This window comes from Etheostoma cragini, chromosome 1 (assembly GCF_013103735.1).
Source record: "Etheostoma cragini isolate CJK2018 chromosome 1, CSU_Ecrag_1.0, whole genome shotgun sequence".
NCBI classification, from domain to species: Eukaryota; Metazoa; Chordata; class Actinopteri; order Perciformes; family Percidae; genus Etheostoma; species Etheostoma cragini.
Window position 1 is genome coordinate 22167852 of NC_048407.1, and position 5786 is coordinate 22173637.

Genomic DNA, 5786 nt, shown 5'->3' on the forward strand with positions numbered 1-5786 from the left:
GTGTTGGTGTTGTCAGGTTAAGAGGCCACCTATGACTGGTGGTGGTGGGGGATGAGGGCGGTAACAGACATTAAAACAGCACCCCACTGCGACACTGACAGGGTGCAGGTCTCACCCTCCTAAATCTCTGACACGCATCTTCATAACTAGGAACATCTGGAGCCCAGTAAATCTCATTAGAAAAGACACATACCTCCATGTCAGCTGGCTGTACTTCACTGAAGGCCCCTTCTGCATAGACTGGGCATCAATATGCACACACACACACACACACACACACACACACACACACTCACTTATAAAGTCTCTGTTGTGAATAAGTGCCTCCAGTTTACAATGGAGTTTTACATCCTTCAGCCACATGATGGCAGTATCAACCTTTTCAGTCCAGCTAATGGGACCTGAGTTGTGAATGCTGAAGTTTGACTGAACCCATCATACTTTACACTTAAGTCTTCATATAGTGCACGTCCATTTCAGTTTTGCCCTGAGTGGCTACAAGAAATATGTTAAAATCAAGGAAAGTGGAAAAAAGGAAGGCATGTTCAATGCATGCACTGACCCATCAAATATACATGATGTGGATGGAGTCGTGTGTAAACAATATGAGATGATTCAGCTACATCAGGTTTGTTAATAAAATATGACTAAATGTGGGAGAAATAGTGCAGTGGCATGGCTCTGTGGGCTAATGATGTCACATACCTGGAAAAGCGATGTTAACACGCATATGGCAAATTTAGCTGTTGGCTACATGTTCACACATGGAAACCACAGCTCACATTCACTGAAGGCATTCAATCATGCTTAGAAACACACACACACACACACACACACACACACACACACACACACACACACACACACACACAAAATCCCTCTCTCCTTATCTAATAGATAATTATACTTTTGCTTGATGTGTTTTTGCTGCTTTCCTTTTCACAGCACATCCTGTCACTTGCCAAACTAACAGAAAGATTAAAATGCCGTTCGACTATTTCAGGGTCACAGACCACTCATTTGAAGTAGTGATTCAGGTTGTTTTCCAATCCACTCAATAGCTGCAAGGTAGTATCTCTGTGATGTTCTGTTTTTTTTCCTGCTTCTTAATCCAATGCACTTTGATTAAGAAGTGCTTCTCTTTGTTCTTTCTCTGCAGGGGCCCCGGGAAGTGGAGGAAGATCAGAGGGAAAACTGAGTTGAACATTTTACTCACTCCAGTTTGCTCTTAACTGGAGATTGCCAAAGCTTTGGGGAGCGTGAGGAACCCATGCTTTAAACATCCTAAATTATTATTGCCATCATTATCACACACACACTTAAAGATACACTGACCTCAACCTCCAACCTACATTGATCTACCTGATCTATATATCCTTCAACACATTATTTCGGATTGAAGATGTTGGAAGGAAGTATCTGATAACACCCCAATGTCTTTACTCAGTCTCGTTCTGCCAAACGTTACCACCAATCTGAATGCATGATCACACACATACATACACGCACACACACTCGCATGCACACATGCCACCAGATGCCCCCTCAGCTGTACTGCTGGCTCTTTGCCTTTAAGGGGTGTCAGCGTGGGTAATCTCAGGTGACGTACACCTGGTAACGCACAGCCCAAGACATCTGTAGGACAGCAGGCCTTCTAGCTTCACAGCCTCCACATCAAGATGCAACTCCCCAAAAAGGTTTATTTTGAATGCAAGTGTGATTAACCTCACTGTCATATTGAAAGCCAAGAAACAAACACAGTTCATTTCTTATATGCAAGTTCCAAGCTCTACTTTATTCATACCAGTGAGTCTTTCATTTAGTTGGTCTGATGAGGAAGCATATTATTTCTCAAAGTGTCATTCAGTGAAGTCCCAGGAGAATTCAAATTCAAAAAAACAAAGCTCTGACTGTGTTTCTTTGGGCCAAAAAGACATTATTTAACCTCCAGGAGCAGGAAAGGTCAATGCACATGTAGCACACAGAGGCCTCAATGTGCCCTGAGGGATTGTTAACAGTGTCAAGGCCCCAGAGAGGAACCTAAACGGGGTTACAAGGAGGCCTGCATGCAAAGACAATGCTACACCAACAGGAGGCGCTGTCATGGACTGTTCATGTGTTAAGTGAAGCATGCCCTTAGTTGTATTCCCAGATAGCATCCCCCCTCCCCTCGGGCTGACTCTCTTGTGCAGAGCTGCTGCTCCACAGTCTGAGGGGCCGAGGGGTTCTTGGGGGTTATTCCCTGTGGTAAAGCAGGGAGCCTGAGGGGCTCCGGTGTGTAGGAGCTTTGGGAATGCAGAGGCCTTGGGGGCCTGGAGCTCAGATGGGGCCTAGAGGGTAAACTTTCTCACTCAGGGAGCAGAGATGGAGCAGATACAGAAAGACAGCAAGGGGAAAACACCTTGAGAGGAGTCTGTCAGATATGCACACAGCAGCCGGGAGGATCCCATGAGGCTACACAGGCACAGAAACACATAAACACACATGTATGTATAACCCAAAACCAATATGTGGGCCAGCAAATAGACGCACAGCTATTTAAATATTCCCCTCTCTCCTCAACCATCCCATCTTTCATCTTCTCCTGTTTTCTTTTGTCCTGCTGTCTCCTCTATTCCGCTGGAAGATATTAATGCCTAACAGGATTATATGTGTCTCTATCATGTGAGACACAAGATCACAAACCAACGCAAACCCCCTGGGGAACAGGGGAATGGGAAGGATGAAACAAGGCCTTGTCTTCTCTGTCCTCAACCTCCATCCCTAAGGTATCCAGATGCCGGGACACAGGGAGAGAGAATCAGAGAAAGGAAAGAGACAAATGGAGCGAGAGAGGCGTTTTTCTCTAAAGATATCCGCCTCACTGGGACAGCATTGTCTCCAACCTCACTGTCATGAACTCCAAAACAACTCCACCGTGGGCCACTTTGTTAATCTTTTAATTAAAACTTGAAAAGTTTCTCTCTACACCTATAACTATAAAATATGCAGCATCCTGTCAGAACGATTGGGCGACTAAAGCACCAAAGAAGCTATGCAAAAGCAGTTCTAAACTGATTTTGAGTCTTTCTGACCTCAGTCCAAAGGGCTCCCATTACTCCAGAGGCAGTTACAATTAGTTACCAACTCACTAGGTTTATGGTTTCTAAATTGAAATATATCGCTCTTTAAAGCCACCTCTCTAATTGTGTAGTCATTAACGGCCGATTCCCTATCTACACTGCGTTGATGGGCACATAAAAACTCATCATGATAGACGAGCACAAGTACGGTTGTTAAGAAGAGGTTTCCTCTTGTTCTGTCTCATCCCCACTAGGGGGAGTAGAGTCATGCGATGTAAGAGACGAGCAGATAACCACTTTCTCTGAGATGACATGAAAGATTGATGGATTCCTTCAAGCTTCATTGTCCAGAAGTAGAAACATGTGAGGAGCTGAATTAGCCCACATTCACATGACACACACATACAATCACATAACTTGCACAAACACAGAAGGAATGGTCTGCATAGCATCTGGGCTGTTGCCAGCGTTTAGAAATACTGAGGTCAGAGGTCAGAAGTTTATCTAACGTAGCCCCTCCACCCCATAGCAGAAAGAGGGTACATTTTTCTTTTCATTTGGATTTTTCTAATGTATTTTCTCACTTCACTGTAGTATATTTTCAATACATTTTAATTTCCTAAATGATAGTTGAAATGACACTCATTCCACACTGCCATGGAAAAAATAGTGGCAAAGAAATCCTTGAATATTTCATGTAATTATATATCATCGTCATATTAAAAAACTTTGTTCTTAAGTGAGATTGAAGATAAAGTCCATTTCATGTTTTCTTGTTCATAATATAATGATTTAAGAGCTACACGTTTAAGTAATGGACTCTTCTGGATGAAGGATTATTTAAAAACAACAACAATTTGAGGTGTGTTATAGGAAGGGTCGTAGTTTACTTGAAAAAAAGTTCTTAGTTAACAATGTGATGTACAAAGTTGTGTTCATGTCTAACAGATGTTCTTCCTACTGTACAGTTTATTTGGGGTGTTTTATAAGTCCATGTGGGCTAAACACTTGAGGAACTTGAGGAACTAACTGTAAGAGGCCTATGCCTTTCACGTGCAAGTTTTTGACTTCCCTTTAGATTGGTAAATCTGCTAAATTCCCAGTCAGATTACAAGACATGACCTCATTTAACTATATAAAACTCCTAGCATACTCAGAAGTAGTGGTAGGCTGTTACTACTCATTATGATGGTGATAGCAACGATAGTAATAACAATGATTTTATTCTAAATGTTATACAATACAAAAAGTTCTTCTGTGGGCGGTCACAGTATGCATTTGGCTCATTCACTGTAGTTTTAGCAATACAACTATAATCTGGCCTTCAATGTTAATGAAAAAATCATATTAAGTTCCCATTCATATTGGTAAATATCAAATGTTTTGTCTAAACAGCTCGACAATGGACGGAGAATGTACAGTTTTTTTAGCGATGCATGTTCTTATATAATGGGCAGAAAGCCTGTTATGAAAGCCTCTGCACTGGATGGGTCAGATGTCCCAAAGATCATTACAAACAGCACAGTGGGCTAAGAATCCCCAGGGTAGAAAGAACAAACACAAGAGATAAAAGACAAAGATGAGAAAGCGCACATACATATTCCAATGAAAACTAGGGCGTCGTGATGATAAGAGTCAGAGAGGAGCAGTTGATTTGAAGGGGGATGCAGTTTACAGTTTGTTATGCAGGCAGTTTAATTGCAGTAGTCACTTCGGGTTTGCTGCTGTTAATTGCTGATATGGAAATGGCAGTGTACTTTGAGGGAAAAAAAGCTCTTTAAAAGGAGATCGTTGGTGGACAAGACTAAGTGAAAATTACACTGGATGGCGGGGGTGGGGGGGGGTTCATAGTCTTAGACATTAATATTCTTCACTTTATGACCCTCCTCTCCCACTGTCTCTACCCTGTTCTCACCCAGAGGGCTCATTGTTATCAGTGGAGAGGGGTTGATCTACGCAGACACTCATATGAGAGCTGTCTGAAGGCATTACTGTACACACACTCCCCCAGTGTGAATGATTAGCAACCTATCATAAACAAAAGGGGCAGGCTGTTAAACATGGCCGCGAGGCAGGCTGCACAGATAGTCAATCTGCCCCCATCTTGCTCAGGCAAACACAAATTTGGTTCTTTTACATCTCTGTGCACCATTAATACTCACCCACCTTCACTCACACACATGGCTCAGGCACACAAATGCACACTGACACATGACAAAACTCATATGCTATTTGGAGAAAGTACATTGAGCTACTTAGTATTTAGTCCTCCCAATTATTCAAATGCATGATACAAGACTGACCCTATACTCTTTAGCAAGGCAATAGAGCAACCATTTGATTATCCAATGGACATTACAAAGACCAAACATAACAAAAAACTTCAAATGTCACCACCGGCAACACCTCCACTTTGAATGTTCCTTAGACCTGGAGCTTTTTTTCAAATGAACAAAAATGGAATTCATCTGAAAAGAAATCTGCATTCTTGGATGAAGCTGTACAAGTGGAGCAACGCCAGCATTTGGTAACCTACTTTTTGTGTGGAAATTTCTATAAAATAATCATATTATTTTTTGTGTGTGCTTAGTTTTGTGTGTGCTTAGTTTGACACACAAAGTTATTTGGATGTATTTCATATATATATATATTTATATATCTATATATGTATATACATATATATATATATATATATATATATATATATATATATATATATATATA